The sequence below is a fragment of the Falco punctatus genome (assembly GCF_963210335.1).
Source record: "Falco punctatus genome assembly, chromosome: 2".
In the NCBI taxonomy this organism is placed as follows: Eukaryota; Metazoa; Chordata; class Aves; order Falconiformes; family Falconidae; genus Falco; species Falco punctatus.
This window is the reverse complement of record NC_137581.1, coordinates 95,648,222-95,670,734: the sequence shown is the minus strand read 5'-3', so window position 1 is coordinate 95,670,734 and position 22,513 is coordinate 95,648,222. Positions and strand designations below refer to the sequence as shown.

The following is a 22,513-nucleotide window of genomic DNA, read 5'->3' as shown; positions in this document are numbered from 1 at the left end:
ACAGAAGCAAAAGGGGATCAACGGGGTTTAAAACACTAACAGGCTCCGGGTAAGTGGAGCAGAGTGGAAGTTTAGGGTCCATAAAAATTTTCTTTGGAGTTTAGTTGTGCTAGCAAAAAAAAATATATTTGTCATTTCCCTGTCAGTTAATGCAGATGAGCATTTTTCACTTAGTGATTTTACTTTGACTAACTACTATCCAACAAAACTAGTGTTCAGCCCTTTCTTCTCCTACTTAATGTAGAACATTAACATCTAATTAAAGAATGGTCACAGAACACGAAAATTATAAGCAATAGAAAATATCTGGGTTGATTTACACTACTATTCCATTTTATTTTTCATGGTATGAAAAAACAATTGTAACCTACTCAGCGTTTCTGCAATGTTCTTCCTTACTGAGACTTTAATAAGGTTAATGGTGATAAAACTGAAAACATCATTTAAAAATTCATGCATTAGTCTAACTTCTATCACCACGAAAACTTTGGATTCCTTTGTTCTGAACTTTCACACCAGCACAGCAGAAACGCCATGTCTGGCTGGCAAAATACATACCTAAATACTTCAGAAGCCAAGAGCTTTACACATCAAAACTGAAATTTCAGTCACACAATTTTGGTTTCTGAAATGATTTCTGAGTATTATCAAACCACACAGTTAAGTGAAGCTTGTTTTCATGACCTGATATAGTACTACTAGCACAGGACATGACCTAAATTGGCTTATTTTAAGAAAAGCAAAATACCTTACTTTTCTTCAACTCCCAGCTGTGATGATAGGAATGATGGAAGACCTTGAGAGGGCCTTATTTTTAAAGGCACAAAGTCGTTAAGTGCTGGGAAACAAAAAACCTTTCAGACTGTGATCCAAATGCAGGAATTCACCCATTCATTCCACTCCTCCTCCTCCCTGGGGTGAGGATGTCCCCAGTATGGAGATCTGGGTGCTCACTCTCTGGGTAAGGCATGGGTGACAGTTCTGTGATTGCTTAAAACTGTGGGCAAATAGATACTAATCCTCCTCGTCCAATACTGAATCTGAGAAATCTTTTCATTGAAAGTCTATTATTTCTGAAAGCAACGAGAACAGGACAGGTTCCTGCAGTGGAAATACCAACTCCTCCTCATTCCTTAGCTCTGTTTAAGGCAGCACTTTGAAAGCACGACCTCCTTCACCTTGATGCACACTTTTGCAGAGAGGTCACCTCAGATAATACTTCTAGCGAGACAAATGCACTACATCATTATAATAATAAATGATCTGTGAATTATCATTTTGGCATAAAATTCTACACTCTGTGAACAAAATTCCATTAAGATAGATAAAACAGCCAGGAAAAGTAGGAAAGAAGATTATAACTCTAGTGAGGGAGTGGTCTTCAAGGCAGCTCTTAAGTAAACATTTTTTTTCTTGAAAGTTTCCTATGAAGCTTTTCAAAAAACAAGCAAAAAAAAACCCACACAAAAACACCAAAAAACCAAAACAAAACAAAAAAACAAAACCAACCCAAAAAAACTCAAAAACCAATCCCCCAAAAAATCATGAGAGCAAAACCTCAACACAGCTCTCAAATATTTTTGCAGATTCTTCAGTTGCTAAAACCTATTGTTGTTTTTTTAAGGCTATGACTGCTCTCACATTCCTCTCTCAGAATCTACTAAAGCTGTGCTGCTGGCAAGTATTGCTACATTACTTCTAAATGACATTTAGTCCTTTTGCTCTTAGTACTCATGAACTGGGCTTCAAAATTAAAGGGAACTGCCCTCAGAGACTGCAGGAACGACGAGACCAAATCCAAAAAAAGTTCAAACATTTGTATCCTGTCTAAAGATAAATTCCAAAATCCAAATTATTTTTATCACTGATTTGCTGTTCTCACCAAATACTTAATAACAATCCAACTTTCCAAATAGATTGCAGAAGATTTCTCCTTGATACCTACAGATTGTTTGTTTAAATTCAGATTCAGATGCTAATATACAAGCATTAGTTTTTTCTGATAACCATAACAGTATTTCATTTTTTCCTTCTTGTTACAGATATTAAAAATTAAGAAAGATGGAGGGCTGGATCATGACCATGCCATGAGTATTACAGTCACATTGTGACTACAATGGCAATTCAGTTGTCAGTTTTGTCAAGCTTGAGAATGAATACTCTTCTTTCTTTGCAATGCAACTTCAACCATTCACATACAGAACTACAAAGTGAAAATTCCAAAGGAAAGAATGGAGATTTAGCTGGTCTGCTAAACGCTCTGACCGGGGTTAATTTTAGCAGACCTCTTGGGAATGCCTTGTCCAACCCATCATGAGACAATGCCTCCAGCTGGGGAAGGAGCCTTGGCACTGACAGCTGTCCTCCAGCAGGGAGGGATCCCTTCAAGAGCCAGGACCCACCTAAATGCCACGCAGGTTGGCACCACTCCATCGAGTGCACATGGCTGGCTGAGCCGGTGCTCTGGGAGCCAAAGGGCCACAGCGCAGCACCGCACAGACAGGTCGGTGTGCGCAGGGGAGTGTTAGCAAAGACAGGCCCAGCTTGGTCACAGAGTTAACACATGGCATTTCACAGCTCTGTGCCATTACTGCTTTCAGATTATCCTACTTTCATAAATAGGAAAGGAAAAAGATTAGCACTGTAGATGAAAACTGACCCTCCTGAGACCTGGAATCCTATTTGGCATGCCATGCCGTGATGTGCCAGAGTTGGCAGATGCTTCGGGCCAAAGGGCAGGACTTCTTTTCCAGACTCCTCCAATCCTATTAATCTTTCCATAGGAATGAAGCAGAGATGCAATACTGTTTTGACTGCTAATATTTCATGTAAAAATAAGCTCCTAATGACTTCAGACAGAAGGCAAATCTGCCAGTCAGCAAAACATTTAAGTACATGCTTAGTTTAAGAAGTTTTGCTGTCTAGTGTGTGCAGCTATTCTCTTGAATCATAGATGTAGGCTGGGTTTTGTATGGCTGAAATTGAGCTATTTAGCAATTCATTTCACCTATTCCAGCATCCTTTGACTTAAAGAGGCACTCGCTCTTTCTATCAACTACAGTGAGGTACCAGACAATTGCCTTATATGTTGAACTTGAAAAATCCTACCCATAATGGCTCTACCAGTAGCTCAGTGAGACAAATCTGTCACCACTATATACCAGTATTCATTACATGAATTCAAAGACTGTCAAGCAAGACCCAGGCCAAGCACTATTGTTACTTCAGAGTAATTTTACTTGATAACACCAAGGTAAACAAAGTATATCTTACAGTTTCCTTTTCTAGCTACCCTTATTCAATACATCCTCCTTACCAACTCTAGGAAGTAAAATATTTTCATCCTTCCTGGCATACTCATTCACTTTAAAAATAACCAGTAGCAGGAAGAAAATGATTCATTATTGTGTTACATCAGTGTCAACCAGCTTCCAATGATGTAAATAAAACCAGAGCACTTGCAAAGCGAACCTGACCACCTGGGTCTTCAGACAGAAAAGATTCATCTCAAAGCAAGTTCAGAAGATGAAACCATACCAACCATAACGAATATCTTCAAGTGTCAGTCCTGGTTTATCAATCCAGAAAGTTGTTATGAACATCGAATCTCATGCAGTAAATTAAATTCTGGTTTTACGGTATTGTATGACAAAGAAATTTACCTAAAAATGGGAGATGTTCATGCATTTGTGTTCAGGCAACTCCACGGTCATAAAAGCCCATGATACCCTTTAAACAAAGGGGGAAAAAAAACAGAAAACAAAAAAAACTTGTCGAGTTTTAGGGAGTACTTTTTGCCTGTACCTCATCAGAAAGTTCAGAACCGTTGAATATTTGGAAAAGGTTATCTGCGTAAGAGAAAACTTGATCATTACATTAGAAAAAGAAAATTACAGATTTTGGAAACTATGATATCTGATTTTTTTTTCCTACTTTAGTGTTTTAGCAAGTACAGAAATATTTCCCATTCCTGTAAAACCAGATGGCTTTAAGTTTTAACCTTGTAGACGGCAGCAGCAAAGCTGGAATGGAACTGGAAACAGTGGTTTTTGCTCTCGTGAAATAGTAATAGTTTTAAAACTTAGTTTCAGCTCACATCAGGTCCACAATAAAACTTTCAAAGTGTGTTACAGCAGGTGCTTCTGGGTTGGGGAAAAAGACGGGGGAAAAAGCTTACCAGAATGTCTCCATCTGCCTTAGTTTCACTTAGCAAATTCAGGACTTCTCAAAATTTATGACTTTGCGCCAGTGTCTTCCATGTAGGCAACTCTAGACCAGAAACTTCAGGGCTTCCAGGCTCTTGGCTCACCTGAAAGACGTTCTAGTAGACCCTTTGGTTTTAAGATTTGTTTTGCCATAAGTTAATCAAATTCTGTATGTTTTGCCACACAAGGTTTGAGCATTTTTTTCATGGAATGATTTTACCCAAATTGTTCCGTCTTCCTGTACTCTGCATACTGTTCAGCACTCAAAAGATACTGAGAACTTTCTCCAGAAAATGATGTCATCGTAGGTATTACAACTGACTCAGAGTGTAACAGCATGATCAACACAATGCTTGGCTTTGCCATCTGTTCTTAGCCAATGAAATGTGCTAAGCTGACATACCTAAGAATTATTGTTGTCTCCTTTTCTTCCCTGGAGGAAGGAATACCTTCTTGGAAGGTATTAACGTCTTTGAAGTGGTACCAGAGCCTGATGAGACCCCAGGTATCACATTTCAGTCTTCTTCTGCTCTTCTCTATCCACGACCCTCAAAATCTCCATCACTGACAGACTGGCATAGATACTGACAGCCTATGAATATGTATATAGAGGCATATTACTCCTGCACCAGCACTTACATTTGTTGAAAGAACATCCAAATGCCAAGCATTTAAGAGTGCTGCATCAAGGCACCTGGAAAATGAAACACCCAAGTACCCTCATGGGGACACAAGTTTGGAAGAAGCAACAGAAAGTCTTCCTTGCATGCTCAACAGCTGGAATTCAAACACGAGTGAAGACAATCTATGAGGCAATACTCTGCGTGAACAGGTATGGCCCTGTACTGTGTTATACACACACTCTTCCCTTAAAAGTCCCATGTGAGTGTTTTTGCCTATTTCTTCCATTACACTTCTATTGTATTATCCTCCCACTTGGGGAAGGGGGGTATACAATAAAAGAATATGCTCCCCGTTTTGGAGAATATTATAATGTTCTTCTGCGGAACGAAAAGATGCAGAACATCAAACCACATTAAACACAAACTTTGGTCCAAGAGCTTTTATTATATGGTCTAGACAGCATAACAGGGGCCATCCCTGAGAGCCTCTATGTGCCACCACAGTATGCATGTTAAATAATGGCAAGAACACAGTAAAGTGGGTGTCTTTCTCCATCTATGCATCTGTCCTATGCCTATGATTCAATGGGAGCCACCTACATCACCAACGAACGCTGCCAGCAGTCCAGCAACGTCCACAAGGGCAGAGCCTACCACCTCTCCCACACACACTCCTCATGGCACTCCAGCACCAGTGGATGCAAATCCCCAGGCTGCATCCAGTTTCACCAGCAGCACACCACCAACCAAGCCTGCCAACGCCAGCCCAAACAGCACAACCGCAGGCAGGTGAACAACAAAACCTGGCGGAGCAGCCTCAGCATCCTGCAAATCCCAGCCAACCAATGCAGCCCCCCAGCAGCTGGCAATTCCCCATCTGCCCATATACCCCAAGAACCTGCTGCCCCCAGACACGCCTCTGGAGCCACAGCAGGTCCAATGACAAGAAAAAGCAGAAGGAAATAATAAGAAAGCTTCTTCTCCTAGCCGTTATGGCCACAGAGTGTGTTAGTTAAATAATATATAGTGACTTATATATAATTTATACAACACAGCGTGCAGTCACACTCTTGACAGGTTGGAATTGGTTTATATCAGTTTAACTTCTGTCAGAATGAAGCAAAAAAAAAAAAATCAAAATTTAAACAGATTTGTAATTAAGCCAGGCAGACAACTGTCAGATCAGATCCCTTACTGCAGATCTATCATATCAATACAGCCTCAAGTCTGTCCTGTGAAAGCCTCACAAAGTTAGATACAATTTCAGAGGAATAAATGGGTATTAATAAACTGTGCAATGCTGTACAAAGGAAATACTACACTTCGCAGGACCTTGCATCCTACAGGAAAACATAAACTTACTAACATCATGGCCTTTGCGACACAGAAGGGTTAATAACATGCTCTTTTATGTTTAAAAGACACCAAGCATGCAACACAGTACGTCCTTACTATTTGATTCAGAGGACAGGAAGGTTATACCAGCTTCTTCTAACAGTGAATAAGCTTCCACAATTTTTAGCTCCCTGCTTTTCTCCCCGTTTTACACTTAAAGCTCACTGATGTTTTTACTTGGGAAAAAGCCACAAATCTCATTCTTTCTGTATCTTAGAACTCATTTCTTATCATCCAGAGAGACAAAACACAAACCCCATCACCACTGCACGAGAGCCCTTTGTAAGGCTCATTTTAATTTCATTCTTTTCCCGCCTATTTCAGGATTAAAGATACCAGGAAGTCAGAAAAAAAAAAGCTTAAGTATTTTAGGCATTTTCACTTGCTTTCAAAAATCAGTCCATCTCCTGTAGTCAGTGGTGCATGCCTCCATTAACCCTCATTCTTAGTGAGCACTCTAACTGGAAAAACAAAAGTGTGTAACTAGCAGATAATAAAAACACTTTAAAAAAACCCTCAAACAACAAACACACACAATGATTTTTGTTGAGCTTGGGATTTAAAAGATGAGCTTGAGGTGTTACACTCTGTATTGAAAATAGTACAGTGACTGAGCAGAATAAACATGCTACCCTGAAAAATGATCACACTGTGGTTTGAAGAGCTATGATATAGCAAATTATAAAGACTATATCATAACTTTAATGGGAAAAAAAATTACTTAAAATACAGACATACCTAATACACACGCTGAACTTGTACTGTGATTGAATTTGACTTCAGACAGTGAAAACACAACACTGTCACAAAGTATCCTGCCCTTCTAGCAAAAGCACAGAGAACTGAGGATTAAATCTCCATGGACTGTTTCTAGTTTTGTTTTGTTGGTATTTTGGGGTTTTTTTGTTTGTTTGTTTGGGGTTTTTTGTTTTGTTTTGTTTGGGGTTTTGGGGGTTGTGTTTTGTGGGGTTTTTGTACAAACGATCTGAGAACACCTCCATACCTTACTCCTTCCCTTACTAATGAGTTTTTTTTCCTGAGAGAACTGAGCACTCAATAAAAAACATTAAAATCATTGGCTTCACTCACTCCATATCACAAAAGAGTCTAAACCATTTACATTCCTGTAAAAAGGCACAACTCACATAGGGAGCTATTAGCTATAATAATCTTAAGTTGAATTTGACAGGCTTATACCATTAAAGTTACTTCTATGAAAGGCACAGTGCCAGATTGCAGGCTATAGTAGCACACCCAACGGACGTACCTAAGGGAAAGGCAGGAGAAAGGTATTTGCTGCCAGTGCAGCGGGGACTGTCACTGAGCTGGCGTGGTGGGGGAGGATTTACACCACACTTGTCAGAATTCACTTTCCCAAAGAGTTGGGAAAACAAAGAAAGAGACTTCAATGATTTCAGTAAAAAAATCCCCTCCCCGGACGGACTCGGGGAGCCAGCACCACACTGCCTGTCAGCCCACTCCAACAGCGGAAGCGGTGCTGGAGCTCGCTCGGAGAAAGGCGACGGAGCTGACCATGGCAAAGCGGTGATACAGCCCCCAGCAGCCAGCACTGGCCACTGAGATGTCCCTGGAATGGGTCCCAGCAGCGAGCGCAGGCACAGCTTGGGCTGGGGACACCCTGGGCTGGGGACACCCCGGGTGCACAGCTCCCAGCTCTGCTGCCGGCCAGGCTGTGCCCACCAAGCACCTGTGCCTCCACCACACTACGCAGACGACCCCTGAGACAGAGGTGTGCAGAGGCTCTACTTCCAGTCCCTTAAAGGTCTCTGCACTGTCGGTTTGCTTCATTCAACAGCAACAAAGCCAGCCTAGAAGTGAGGAGAGTTCACCTGAACTACCGTCTCCGTGAAAAACTTGCTACTGAGGCATTGCTGTCAGCAGCATCAATATGAGCCATCTATACCACCTGGCTTTAGGTCTTGGCTTCAGGTCTAGGCATCAGGGTCTGGCCCTCTTCTCTTCAAGATCACTGACAAAACCCCTCTCTAAGGCATAATTTTTCCTGTTCTCATCTCTTTCATGCATGAGGTTAGATCTGCTAAAGATTATCTCTTATTAGCTTAATGTCAAGGCAGTATCTCCTTAAGCCAACAGAAGCCAGAATTCTACTATCAAAACCACTTATCTTTTCAACCAAAATATTCTATATTCTTAGAATGCATGGCAAAAAAAAAATTTACCCTTTTTTTCTGTTAAAAAACCCAAAGAAATTTAAGAATAACAATAACCACCTAGAAAGAGAAGGCAGGGGCGAAGTTCTAGTTGACTCCAAACCAAGCATTTATTTGCTTTTCTAATTAAAGCAAAATGTAACCTTTACATTATGCTGCCCATACACTGAAATCTTTCTTCTGCATATTGACAATGTCCTTCTGTATGGATGTTTGCACTGTAAAAAAGTAAATAGAATTGAAAATTTCAAAGTAAATGTATGACAAGTGTTGTTATGTAAAAAGACAAGATTTTTATCTACTACACAGGATTACCCTGACAAAAGGCATGAAGTGGACAACTTAAGAGAATGATAAGAGCAATCTTATTCCTTCGCGTATAGTCCATTTCTATAGAACTGCAGCCACTTTTCTAATGCCAGTGTTTCAGAAGTCCTCCCCCATGTATCCACCATGTTTAACTTTTGAAAGCAGCATTTCCCAGTTTGCTAGCTCCCACTTGACAGAGAATTATTCCCTTGCTTCCTAACATGTAACTAAGGAAAAACAAGGTAAGCTCAACTTACTATCAAGCAACATACCCACTAGCTTTGCATTCATTTCTCAGAAGGAACATTACACACCTGGATTTAAGTCCTATTCCCTCACCTTCACCTTTGCTATACAGCTTTTCATAGAGGATGAGAGCATACAAGCATAACATATTTGCATGGAACAGACAACTTAAGGACGTTAAGAAAGTTACCTGCACCTTGCTGAGCTCCTTCTTCCTACAGCTACTAACTTAATGCTGCAGGAAAAGGTAATCTTTGTAAAGACACAACATATTTGGCATAGGACACTGCTGGAAATCAAGACAGAGATACGCAATGTCTGAAAAGCCCTTGTTTAGTTCTATAGTCGCAGCCAATTGGCAAGAGACCATTAACTGGAAGAAAATCCTGTAAAGAGACTGAAAGGTACAGGCTAGGGAAGAAAACACAGAGGGGAGAGAACGACAAGAACAGAATCAGGGGAAGCGTCCAGCAGATTGCAGAGGGCATCACACTAGCAACCTGAGAGAAGATGGAGGAGTCTCCTAAAATACAGAATCAATGCAGGCTGAAATAGTGAGAAGTACTGAATAACCCACTAGAGACAAGAGAAAAAGGTAGATGAAACTTTGGGGAAAGCAAAGGGAACACTGATGTACAGCAAAGAATAAAAGAGAATGAGAGATTACAAAAAGAAGATGAAAAAATCTGTGTGAGACCATATGAAATTAATTGACATTCATCTAGAAAGCAAAACAGTTATGATTTCCCCTAAGGGATTAATATCTCTGTTTCTCTTGATGTAAGTTCACATGCAAGGACTATTTATTATTGTTGCCTAAAAATTCCAGCAAAGTACAAGTATTCTCCAGTCTAAAGCATCCATGGGAAATTTCTCTTCCTGACAGCTAAAATCAACCAAATTGGTATGTTTCAATAACATGATGAAAAACAGCATGAAGCTGTTCAGGTATTTTTTTCCATCACTTTTATTCTACCATCAAAGTCATGTAAAATGACTGAAAAACATTCTCTGAAAAACAACCAAGTTAAGAATTTTTTGAGCTCCACAGGGATTCCCAGCAACTCAAAGCTGTTTGTGGAATGCAGCTGCTCTGGAAGGTTTCATCTCTTTGCTGAGCAAGAGCAAAGGGAACCCATCATATACTATTTGTCCATAGATAATGTTACCTGCAATAAGAGCAATCAGCAAATGATCTCCCAAGAGAAGTATCGTGCCATTAACTTGAGTGAGTCTGCATGTTATCATACGTTAAAGAGTGGAAATTTTCCATGGATCTTAAAAACCTAGAGGTTAAAGTCCACATAGACCCTGTAAACTGATGAAGTTCTTGACTCATGAATAGAGAGGAATGATTTTGAAGGCTTCTAAGGTACTAAAAACTCATCTGCAGCAGAGATAGAGAGCAGCCCAGTTACAGCAAACACTAAGAGCCCAACTGGAACGTACTGCTTTGAAAAAGGCCATTCATAGACCTTGACTGCAAGGTCAGCCACCCTCCTGGTTACTCCCATTGTACAAGTTCACCTCCCAAACTCTCTCCAACTACACAGGCAGCCCAGAAGTCAGCGATGGTCCACGTAAGTGCAGGATCTCTATGAAGAGAACCATTGGTAAGGTCAGGGCCATGAAGATTTCTAGATACAGGCTCCTATTTCATATGACTTGGTCTTTTAATTTTATGTCCGTGCAACAAGTGTTATTTTAGGCCCAAGTGAGTTTCTCCTAAGTTAATGGATATGCAATACCGTGATCGAAAAGCATGCCTGCTATTATATTATTGTCAGATCACATTTTCTCTCACATCTAGCTATGTAAATTCAAAGCATAAACCCAAAGAAAGCTAAGCATGGCACCAGGGGAAAACAGTTTTAATGGTAAAGACTAGATGGAGTGGGCAGAAAAGATCAGAAACAAAAAACAACGATGAGGAAGGAACAGAAAACTCACCCCTCTAAGTGGAATTCCCCTAGCCCTGGTGAATGCTGAGGGGTGTGGATCAAGCTCCCCTTGATCATGTTTTGCAGAGACTGGTAAGCCACTTAAAGGGTGTCTTCCTTTATCCTCTTCCACTGATAATCGGGCAAGGTAAAACTGATGGCACTAAAGCACTCGCAAAATAAAATGAGAGAGTAGTCTTCCAGAAAAGAAACAGAGAAGGAAGAAAGTTAGTTGACATTACAACCCACAAAGGGTTCTAGGTAGACAGGTAAATTAATATCTTCATTCTTCCTCAGCACAAGGAAAGATGTCTAATATGACTCCCACTCAGTTATCAAATTTTTCCTCTTCTGAACTGTAACAGTTGCATTCTGTTCTTCACTGAGCTCTCCTAACACACACACACACCTCTCACCAGAATATGGATAAGTTATCTCAGTAATGCTTCTGGCTTGATGTAAATGCTAATCTATAATGATAACAGAAATGTACATAACGCTGTCATCCTCAAAGCACTGCGCAAATACTAATTAACTGATCAATGAAAGCTGCACCAGAGTGCTAACATGGGATTAATATGTTCGTAGTATGTTTATGGTCAACATTTAATTTACGCGTCTGATTTCACCTTCCAAGAAAGGTTGCTCCCTTAAGGCAGGTCATCCGTCTGCCTGCAAAGAAGGGTGAGAACCAGGAAGCAGCAGCTGACTCTGTGCCAGACCCTGCCTGACATTGGAAAAAGCCACTTCAGAAAAGCCTGGAATGGTCCCAAAACCTCCCTGCCTCCCAAGCCGAGCAAAGACAGAGAAAGTAAAAAAAACTTTACAGCTCAGGCAGGATAACGGCGGAGGTGGCTGACATTTCAAGGAATAGCACACTAAATTGGAAAACTAAACCTTGGGACATAAATCAGCTCTGAGGCAACACTGCAATGGCGGTGCTTAAAATTTATTTTGCACTACAGCATCTTGCAAGCACCCAGAGGGAGAGCAGAGAGACTGGCAGGAGTGCACCCAGGTGTTCCCCTCCCAAGCCATCCACCATCCTGCGTGTTCAGGCTGTCACAGCCAAGGGAATCCATCACCCATGCCACCACCTCAGCCAACACGCCAGATATGTTATCATTTTGCAAACCTGATAATCTGACTGACAGATCCTGAAAGATAACAGATACAGGCACTGCAGCACTGTATCTCTACGAGTAAACATGTCCTGTTATTATATCCCTCTGAGCACATCTACAGCCTGAGGTGCATGATCCACAAGTGACCAAAGTCTTAAACCAAGATGGTTTAAGACCATGTTATTAAGTCTCTAGATTGACAACATGCATAGCAAATCAAGATTTTCTTCATAATCCCACTAAGTGAAAGCTTTTCCATTTAGCTTTCTCTAACCTGCCACAGCCATCTTCTGTTTCCAGCCACAAGTTATTCTACCCATTTCTGAGGTCCAGTTTGAACAGACAGGCCACTCCACTGCCAAGCAGAAGTTTTGTAATGGCAAGGTAACTGCATGGGATTATTATCCAGCTGTAAAACCTTGGTGAAAGCTCCTGCATACTTAAATACCAGAAAAAAGCTCCAGCTTCTATTCTACATTGATCTCCTATACAACATACCCATAAGCAGAGTTTAACCCATCAAAAACTGGTGCAGCTTAATTCAGTCTAAAGATAAGCTAAAGAAGTTAGGTGGGATGGCCATCACCATGAAAGATAGCCTGTTACTCTTCAGGAAAAACAACAAACCGACAATGGCAACTACACAGACCCAGGCATCTTGGTCCAACAATATCCCCCAGATCGCTTTCATTTCCAGGTGGGGGTGCTCCGCGTTGTACATGCTGGCAAGAGAGGGTAAATCTTTGGTCATCATATCTCCTAGCTTTCCTTCCTCCAGCCCAGGACAACCGCTTGCTAAGGGAACCTACACGCTCAACAATGCAACCGTCCCACTTCAGAAAGGGAGCAGCCTTAAATTACCTTTGACCCACACCTCTGAGAAGAGGAATCTCATTGCAAGTGGCAAACGCGTTTCGCCATGGCCTCCCTTGTTTCTGCAGAAAAAGCAACGCCCTCAAAAGCTGAAAGCTGCTACACTCTGTTACAGCGTGGCTTGATTTTCACCTCTGAAGAAGTTTCCAACCAAATCAATCACGTGACTTCACAACAGTGTGATAAAGCAACAATAATTATTTTGGAAAAAAAATATGTATTTTTAATAATGCGTCACGATTTGGTTTTGCTAATACAGATGCTCCATGGCAAGCACATCTAGGAATGCATTAAAAATGGCTGCTCTTTTTCTGTAACTTTTGTTTAGGAAGATTGCACTTTCAAATTAGGGTGGCAGAAGCTGGGTTTGTTTATCAATGAGCTTTAAAAGTAGAGTTGCTGATGCTCCTGTCCTTATTTTGGTCTATCTGGTTTTGCTAACAGAATTCCCAGTGATTAAGTGTGAACACCAGCTTCTCTTAACAGCAATGTTATATATTCATAAATAGATGGATAGATACGTAACCACCTAGGCAGCATGCACAGACAGCAGTGAGAGCTATGGAAATTCTTTCTCTGAGACTTCACATACACACAGTCCAGACATCTCACCACCGCAGCACAGGCAAGGTGGCAGTGAGAAACCCACTGCTTCACCACGACACACGGGCCACGGCTGGAAGGCAGAACAGGATGAAAGACTCATCAGACCCGTGAATGTAAATAAATACTGCCATAAAGAAGTAACAGCCCCTACATAAGTGCTGCTCTTACATTAAATACTAAATGCACCTCTTTGTAAAACTGCATGTAACTATCAATATTCCTGGCAACGTAGATCATATAAATACTTAGAAACAAAGGCCAGGCCTCACGGAAAACTCTCCAAATGTCTTTGGGCTAAGAAATATTGCAGCCCTTTGTGCTGCAAGGTTGGACTCGCATTTAACACTCAGGGATATCATATATCAAAGAGAGCTTCTTCCTTTAAAGAGCTGAGTGCCTTTCTTAGAAAGCTACCAGAACTTCTTTCCATCTTTTTTTGGCAGCCTCACATCACCAGAAGTTATCATATGCAGACGTTAGGCAACAGAGATAACACTCCATAACTCTCCATATACTGGACCGAGTCCTGGATAACAAGACCTACTGCAACTGGTCCAAATAGGGCTGGAGCTGTCAAAAGTTTCACTCTCAGGCTATGACCACAGCTGATTCAACAAATTCAAAACCAACTCCTTTTAGCAAAGCATCAACTGTTTGATTAAAAAAAGTCAACATATCTCAGTCACCCCTTATCTGCAGCTAACTCTTTAACTATGCTCTTACGTAAGGCTACAGCTTACTCACTGACTCGCCAGGTTTCACATGCTACGTAAGAGCTTCCTCCAGAGGCTCCAGCGATACAGTGATGTGCTCCTGCATCCCACACTGCATTCCCACGTACCAGGCACTTGCCAGGTGTCTCTGTCAGGAGCTCCCACACAAGAGGGTGGCCTCGGCAGAACCCCAATGTTGCCAAGGGGCTGTTTCTTCATGGGACGCAATCAAGGGATGGCTCAAGACAGTCCCCGGGGAAGGCACATCACCCTCACTGCAGACTCACAGTGTAACCTCTCTGCTAGCCATGAGATACGGAGCCCCCTGCACAAAGCCTTGCTCCTTCGGTAAAGGAGCCAGTTAGGAAGGGGCCACACTCACCAGCATCCGCCTGGGAGAAGCCATGGGCATGGTCTGCCCCTCTGCGTGTCTCGGAGCCTTCCCAGCTTGTCAGCACTTGCACTGACACCTTGAGCACCTCCCTGACTGCTCGCTCAGCTCCCTCCCTCTTCTGCCCGCTGAGGGTTTAGCATCTCCCTTTGATGTTAGGCTCAGCCTTGGGCAGGGTAGCCTGCACGGAGCCAGCCAGGAGACATCTCTCCCAGTTGATGCTGTTACACTCACTGCTGTGGAGCCGGGTCCAACAGCCTGCACATACTCTCACTGCTTTTGCTTTTTTTAGTTGTTGTTCTGTTTTAAATCTAACGACCTTTATAGCCTGCAGTTTAAATCTGTGCACTTACAGATGCATTAGCACTAAACTACAGCACAGAAACCCCGTCACACCTACAGTTTTATACACCTCTCCAGAGGAATCACGCAAACTTGATATCTGAGTAAAATCAGTATAAACTAAATCAATTTCCCTTCTACCTTACAAAATGCAGTGGCGCCTCAGGTGACTTCATGCACTTATCTTACAGAAAGACAAGTGCTAATATATGCTTCAAAACATTGGAGAAAAAAGCCATCCTAACACAAAGAGGTGAATCTGAGCCAGGTCAGCTTCCCTTTCAAAGACACAGAATTTTGCCTGCTACATGTAATGTTTACAGGCAATTTTGCATATGAAGCTTCCTATCTTTAACAGCTGAGCACCTGTTTTCATTGAAGAACCACAGAGAACCATTTGCTGGAAAACACGGACCCATTCTGTTCCATTTTCCAAATGACAGCTTTCTGTCTTTAAAAACACTGAAGATGACAACAGGAGTGCTGCTTTTTAACAATAAATACTAAAATCAATTGCATTACAGGGCTTCTGTTCAACTCCTTTGGTCTGTAATACTGCCACTATGAAGGCAGAAAAGTCTTTGGTTTAATGCTACTTTGAAAATACTTCATAGTAGCTATTTCCAGCCATTCAGCAAGAATTCACTTTCAAGACAACTGTGAATAAATTCATGTCATTTTTCATCAGGGGGGTATGGGGGTGTATGGAGAAAAGTAAAAATAAAGAAAGAATAGTGCTTTTCCTTTATGTTTCATAGGACAAAAATGCATGTGTAATATCCATGCCCAAGAGGTTTTTAAGTAGCACTAGCTTGGGTTACTAAATTAAACTTGGTGAGATCTCTCTGAATATCCTCATATATTTTTGTCTCAACCTTCCTACATTTTTCACTGGTGCCAGTAAAAAGACCAAGTAGTCTGACGAACTGCAAGTAACTTCCTTTTGCTTTCAGATTATACCAACATTTCTTCAGGTGAGAAACTTCAGTTTATCTAAATAAAAGTCTGAAGTGGCTGACTAAATGAGACACTAAAATATTCCAATCGCTCTATAAATCTAAAAGTGTAGTCCTTGCAACCATTTACAAATGTGTGCTGCATGCCTACAGCTTCCGTCAGTGTCAGCACACTCCAGCCCAAGAATCAGAAGCCAAAGAATTCTATCAAAAAGCAACAGCACAGCCAGTTTGGGGAAAAAAAAAATCAAATAAATACCTGCACGTTCACCCATGCTAGAGCATAATCCACAGTATTAAGTGGGAGGCTTATCTGAAACATAGTTAAATACAGCTGAAAGGAGATAACATTACCTTCAAAGGAATGGGAGGTTCGCTGTGTTTGTAATCACTCCCTGACCATCACATTATCTCAACAAATTTCTGCCTATTTCAAAACAACATAAGCACAAAAATGTTAGCATTTTCTATTACATATACCTCTTCATGTCACAGGTGCCCTTATCAGTTTCCTAGGAAATCAAGTATCTTCACCTACACACTGACAATTCAGTGGTGCTGAAAGATTTCCATTTTGCATGACTTAAAGAGCAAAAACAATGCACATTGATAAAGTACAAGAAGTTCCGTTGGCATCCCTCTATGAACACAGTGCTATTTGGTAGTCATGGGATGCTGGAAGAGGGCAGTCAGATGCAGCAGAAGGGATGAGAGCCAGCCTGGAAGAAGTCCAGAGAGAATTGAAAAATAACTCCAAGTAGCTGAGTCAATGAATGACATGAAAACAAGAAAGGAGATGGGCAGCAGTTGGAATAGCACAGAGAATCAGGAGTGCAACATGCTTTCATCTCTCTCATCTTAAGAAGCAGGTTTGCATTACTATGGGAAAGATGGCAAGATGTAAAGGAGAATTTTGCAGCAGGGTGACCCCTGAAGGAGCCTGAACAAGTGAGAGTAAAAGAGATTTGGAGATGGGGTTGTGTCACTGGGGCAAGTGAATGAGTTAGAGAAAGAAAAACGATGAGCCATCTCAATGTCTGGGGAAGGATGAAAGAGGAAAGAGAGGGCTGCAGGAAGAAAAGAACAAAAAGGATGCTACGGGGAGGAAGACATTTCTGCCACAGATTTCAAAAGTTGCAGAATTCTCTTTGAATAAATACTGGTCACTACACACAAATATCTGAGAAGAAATTTGTCTGTCAGTCTTTCCTTTACTTCAAATGCTTATTATCTCTCTCATCTCAAATGAATCCACAAAATGGCAAGAAGGTAGTAACTAGTCCTCTACCGAGTTTAAAAATGCATAAAATTGGTAGCAAATGTTTATTACTTTCTCATCCGTGCAAAAAAATGTGCATGCTTCATGCACTGCTTCTCAGCAACTCAAGAGCAGTGAACTTATTCCAGTTAAATACCTCAGTGTCATTCACTTGAAAACTGGATCTTAGTTCAGTCATAATTTTTAGTAAGCGCACAGTGTAAAATTGTCATGAATTGTACCAAAGGTAACTTTTTTTTTTTTTTTAAACTGCAAAACAAAACATGGGATTCAAATCTACAAACCTAGGGGCTCTGGTTATGACTTGTTAATGCTCAAAATACTAGCAAGGACATCTGCAACATAAATCTTACTTCTAAAGAACTAGGTAAACATATCTGGTTCATGAAAACAAGGCTTTTAAGAGTGGTGTAAAAATTGTGAAACCTTATATTTAAGATTTCATAATCGTTCACAATTTATGATTCATTTTATAAAGACACTTAATGGTTTAATACCTAGTCTTCAATTAAATCAGTAACTCTTAACTCAGAATTAATTAATTTTGGTCTTACATAGAGAACCCAAGGGGGAGGCAAAGTGCTACAAAACTGACCCTTTGCAGCCTAAGACTTTCAGCAAGATTTCAAAAAACCGAGTATTAGCCACATTCTTTTTCCTTGAAATTCAGCTGTAAAATGCCCCCAAATTTCACTAGTAAAACTGAAACCACCATTAAATTTAAATATGTAACCTTAAATTTGTGAATGAAAGCGCAGGTTAAGTCACTTTTTCATATCTTAAAGTGACAGTCCGTATGCTCTGGGATGTGATAGGTGGTTTCTGCCCTGGTATCATTCCTCCCAGAAGCTAGCAGCCACCTGGGAGAGAATTATAAGGGTTAAATTCTCTCCCTGGACAGCAGTTATTAGAGCACATCTATGCCAGGGCTAGTTCTGCAACACTGCTGCAGGGAGGGCCAGCAGAACTCACCTCCTGCCACAAGTCTGCATCATCTCCATTTGTTCTACAATACATCATCATTCCCACATTAAAAAATAACTCCATGGTAACCAAAGAGAGTTTTTAAAACTTTGCAAAAAATAATCACAGTGGAGAGGAAGGGAGAGGATGAAAAGAAAGAGATGAAGAAGCCTTGGCCCACTGACATCCACATCTAACAAAATTTCTTCAGGCAGAACAAGGAACGCGTTTGTCCCTTGAAAAGTATAATTTTCAGAGATACTTGAATCCTTCCTTTCTGGTATGTAAATAATTTCTTCTCTGCTGTCTCCCTAAAGATCACGTAGTCTCGCAAATGTAGCTGAGCTGGGCAAACGAAGAGCCATTTCTCAGCTGAACTCATAAATTACTTATTGTTTTAATATACTGGAAAATTGGCAGGAAGCGGGGGAAGGTACGTCAGTTACACAAGACTTTATACCATCACTTATCCTTGCCTTCCATTAAAAAAACGTTAGTTGCTGTAGCAACTGTCAAACCACACTCCAGTTCCTCTTCCTCCAAGATACAGAACTTCTCCAAAACACTCACATACAACACAGTCCTCCCCCATCCAAAGGGCAGGCTTCTGGCACTTTCGCATTGTTTAAAAAGAAAGAGGCTCTCTAAGGAGCTGACAAATCCTTTGCAGGGCTTTTGCTCCAAGGTATGCTTCCATAAAGATAATTACCTGAAATCCTTAAAATCTTATTTTCCACCCCCCAGCTCTACCTCCTCCCCCCCCCCTTCTTTTTACGTCTTCTCTGCATTATAGAGAACATTACTCCATGCAGCTTATTTCATCACCACATCTTCCAGCTTTAAGAAAAATGCCTACACATCTGTCAAGTGTCATTCCCTCCCTCATTCCTTTCCTCATGGGAAAGGCACATGCAATGGGGACAACATCACGTAACACACGTTGCAACGTCTCTAGGTCAGGAAAGGCAAAGGCAAAGACAGGTCTCCTACCCAACACCTAAAGAGACAACCCCTCTCCACAACCACTGCTCTCAGCTACGAGATCCCTGCTCTGCCACCAAGGAGAACAGGCCTTCTCTCAAGTGGCTGAAATTCTCCTCCACTGGACAGATCTGAATAGGCTACAAGCAAAAGAAGAGGAAACATTAGCATAAAGAGAGCCCTTGAGAAAGGTCTGTCAGAAACAAGACAAATCATACATGGCTGAAGAAGATCCCATGAGAAAGCAAAAACATATTCCTCCCCTTTGTGCAGCGTGCCGATAGCAATGATAGGGACAGATCCCGGGGAAGCCCTTACATGTTCAAGGACGCTACCCAGGGCAGGATGTTTGTACAGTAAATGAGAGGTCCTACGCACCTTCTTACCACTCTCAATCCCCAGCAGCACCATTCTGTTTCTAAAATACTTTCATGCCTAAATGGTTTTTGGTTTCAGAATTTATTAATGCAAAAAAATCTGTTCTCATACCTAACGGGATGATTATTTCTAACTGCTGTTTAGAAAGGAGAACATCGTAGTATTGCACAGATCGTATTCAGGAATCTATAGAAATTCTACTCTTCCAAAAGAAGTTCAGACTTGGATAAGCTTGCCTTTTCCTATCACAGCAGTTTTATCATACTTTTCCTGTGAAGTGTCTTGTAAACTGGGGGATTAATGGTTCCATAGAAAATTCTTCTTGTTTTTTCTTGAAAGGTCTGAGCCACTTCACCCTGCAGTTCATTTCTTCATGCCACAAGCATCACCTTCGTTCCTTTCTACTAACCCACTTGTTTCTCTGACAGGGCAAAAATGAACTGAAAGCGCTGCCTACAGCAGCAGAAAGCACTTTGGCAACTATGGGAGGACGGGTTAGCGTGTGTGTCCATACAGAATTAATTGCAAAGTAATATGCACAAGCATACCCTGAAACTCGCCTTCCATGAGCGTTTACAGTGGAAACAGCTGCATACTGGCCCAGCTACATAGCATAAACAAGGTCACTTGACTCCTGGGAGCAGTGAAACATAACCATCAGCTTGAACTGCAAGCACTGAACCAATCTGTTCCCCAACTTAACAGCAATCTCTCCCTGCAACCAACTGAGGAGGGCTGAGGGACTCGCTCCCAGCTCTGCCCACCAAAAGCAGTAACTGCAATTAAGTAGTGGCAGCTGATCTTCCTAACAAAAAGTCCCAAACCAGCGGACTGATTTTTTTTTTTTCCTGCTTTTACGAGATGGTTAGACTGTTCCCATACCCTAGTTCTTCTTCTGGTCTCTCTCTTTTGCATCTTGTGTCTGAGCAGATGCTCTAAGCAACTTTGTTCTCCTGTGCTTGTTCCTCCTTTCACACTTCTACTGATATTGCCTCTCTTTCACCACATCCCTTATCCCTGCGGTATCCCACACACCTGCACAAGGCCTCAGGCTACCATGCTAATGCACGCTCCCGAAGGAAGTGCAAGATACCATTTGCTTTTTACTACCCCGTCTGTAGACCTTCTGCACAGAATGAAGAAACACACAGCAGCTCAAGGCCACCTTGAGACGTTGTGAATGACTTAAGGCTGAAACAAAGAACTCCAGAGCCATAAACAGGGGCTGCTGTAACTTGCACTAAGGTTTCTAAACCAGAACAGTAAGATTTACATCTAAAAAAGGTACAACAGAGTAAGGCCTCATTAACTACGGTGTACTTAACTATGAAGCAAAGCAAGCAATTCCATCCCATTAATTCGCCAGCTAAGATCAGTCAGGAATCTCACCAAGGATCTTCATCCTAAACATGAAAAATATCCACGCTGTTAGGAAGCCACACAGAGGCACACTGTCACAGGTGTGGACAGACTGGACTGAGAAATCACTGACCCTGGAAAATTTGTTGTCACTTTACAGCTGGCAAATCAGTTGAGCCAGCCATTATTTAACATCTGTGCTTCACTCTTCAGTCAATTCAAGTCACCTCACTGATCCACATTAAAGGAGAAATGGAAGGAGTCACACTAAGCACCGTGGTGGTTTGTCTACAACAGCCATAAAGCACAGGTCATACAGCTGTAGGCAGATATTAAACTGCTCCAGCAGAATGTGCAAACATGCACCTTCTGTACCGGAATGTTATATGGGTTAATATCTCCTGAATCCCTTCTGCCTTCGTACTCCCCTTCCATAGCCATTTGCCTGTGACTCATATCACATGCGTTTGGGAGAAATTACTTTCAGAGTGCTGCTCACTATTTGCACACACATCCAAGTTTCAGCTCTGGGAGAAGCTTACGTGTGCTGCACACTCACAAGACACACGGCCACAAACTGCAAATTATGCATGCTACGTAGACAGAGACAGTTCATCATAATTTGCCTAAAACCAAGGATTACAGGAAGACACGTTCTCCTTGCCACTGCCATACAAAATGGCAAAGGTCTTTGCTCATCAGTGATCAACACCTCCTGCTGATTATTAAGGCTCCATCTCAGAAGTGAGATATTGTATATGGTACGAGCATTTGGATGTTACTTAACCTGCCCTGAGTGACAACTCTTGCAGCAGTTTATACCTCTAGCTCATGCCTAGACAGCGATGAATGCATTGGGGATGCCAGCACATTAAAAAAAGTGACACACAGCTAGCGTTACAGCCATTCTAACTTTTTTATTATTATTATCCTTATACAAAATTGTACAGATTACACAAACCTCTTCAAATGTAGCATTTTAAACATGATAGCCAGCTGTGAGGACCAGACATTGAGCAAAAGGCTTCTTAATATTCCCTTAAATACTTCCTCTATAGTCTACAGCTTTATGTTTCATGTTACGCTGAGCTGTATCACCCATTTTTGCTGGTCCAACAGTATTTTCTGTTGTAAACTTATCTCAATTTCAGGACCATACCTATTTAATCTGAATTCTTTTGTTTTAGAATAATGATAACATTCAAAAAGTAGCTTTGCTTCATCAAATACTAGAGTATTTTACTAACAGGTATTGTGAAGGGACACATGTTCAAGCCAAGTTTTACCCACATATAAAAAAGGTGACACTTTAAAAACAGAAATTGTAAAATGTGGAAGAGGAACTAATTTGCCTACAGAACTAGATTTTTAAATACTTCAAAGTTTTTTATAACTTCAGATTTTTAATTTGCAAGACATTAACTCAGTCCACCCGTAAATAATGAAGTGAACCTTTTCTTATAAAACAAGCAAATATTTGATAACATTTCCTTCTGAGTTCTGCTTTAGCTACAAATGAAAAAAAGACCTCTTACCCCACATATCCCACTGCTGGAGCTGATTACTAGAAACTCAGCTGCTTTTGGATGAAAAAAAAACCAGGGACTAAGAGAGAGAGAAAGAAGTTCATACCCATTT

The 22,513-nt window shown here is 41.2% G+C and overlaps 1 protein-coding gene across 7 annotated transcripts in view; it reads right to left on the bottom strand.

The window, feature by feature from the left end:
- Positions 1–22,513, bottom strand: part of ARHGAP6 (Rho GTPase activating protein 6) — a 344,557-nt gene that overhangs the window by 91,375 nt on the left and 230,669 nt on the right. Inside the window, exon 1 of one of the 7 annotated variants that reach the window (XM_080376888.1) lies at positions 22,411–22,498. The exons of 5 other annotated variants lie outside the window; for them this stretch is intronic. The gene's annotated coding sequence lies outside the window, so the exon portion shown is untranslated. Of the gene's footprint in view, positions 1–10,920; positions 20,834–22,410; positions 22,499–22,513 lie in introns of those variants that run through there. One more of the 7 variants, XM_080376890.1, reaches the window with a different exon arrangement.